Source organism: Bison bison, unplaced genomic scaffold (assembly GCF_000754665.1).
Source record: "Bison bison bison isolate TAMUID 2011002044 unplaced genomic scaffold, Bison_UMD1.0 scf7180017847187, whole genome shotgun sequence".
Taxonomy (NCBI): Eukaryota; Metazoa; Chordata; class Mammalia; order Artiodactyla; family Bovidae; genus Bison; species Bison bison.
Window position 1 is genome coordinate 1 of NW_011477760.1, and position 706 is coordinate 706.

Here is a 706-nt window from a genome sequence, read left to right on the forward strand (position 1 = left end):
ACTGGCTTGGAGCGTCCTTCGGGGGAGCCTCGTGGGGGTGGGCTTGCTGCCAGCCGGCCAGGCTCTGCAGACCTCCTTCCTCACGGAGACGGCCCTCTGGCCTGCGGTGTGTCTGCCAGTGTGGACGCCCCAGAAGGCTGCGGTCCTGCAGGGGGTGCTGAGCCGGCAGCGGCCTTGCGTTTCAGAAGGAAGTGGAGCCCGAGGTGGTGGCCGAAGGTGCCCCGGGGAGGCCGGTGGCTGAGCTGCAGCCAGAAGAGCCTGCTGTGACCCTCCCTTCCGAGGTCCTGAAGGACAGCGCACCCGTCCTGGAAGGCTTGAAGGTAACAGCGCTCACCAGAGGGAGCGGTGTGCAGCCGCCAGACACCAGTGGCTCCAGGGGCTCCCAAGGACGCGGGCCCGGACGGCTGCAGCCTGGCTGCGGAGGGTGATGGTGGACGGTCGCGGGGCATGGAGAGCGAGCCCGGAGGGGAGGCGGCCCGGCCTTGGCTCAGACCGTGCTCCTCGGGCAGGACGCCCAGCAGGGACGCTGGTGTGGTTCTTGCGGAGGCTCACCTTGCTGTCACCTTCCGACGTGCTGCATGCCTGGGTGCTCGCTTCTGGCAGGCTCGCCGTCCTACCATGACCCACACTCAGGGACGCCCCCGCTGCCGGGTGGGCCTCAGTGCAGGGGCATGGCAGGGGGGGGGGCTGCTGAAGGCGCTGGGGG

At 70.1% G+C, this 706-nt stretch overlaps 1 long non-coding RNA gene across 1 annotated transcript in view; it reads left to right on the plus strand.

The window, feature by feature from the left end:
- The first annotated feature begins 85 nt into the window (after positions 1–85).
- Positions 86–706, plus strand: part of LOC104990132 — a 5,722-nt gene continuing 5,101 nt past the window's right edge. The window contains exon 1 of the long non-coding RNA XR_825467.1: positions 86–320. This is a non-coding gene — a long non-coding RNA (uncharacterized LOC104990132). The remainder of the gene's footprint in view (positions 321–706) is intronic.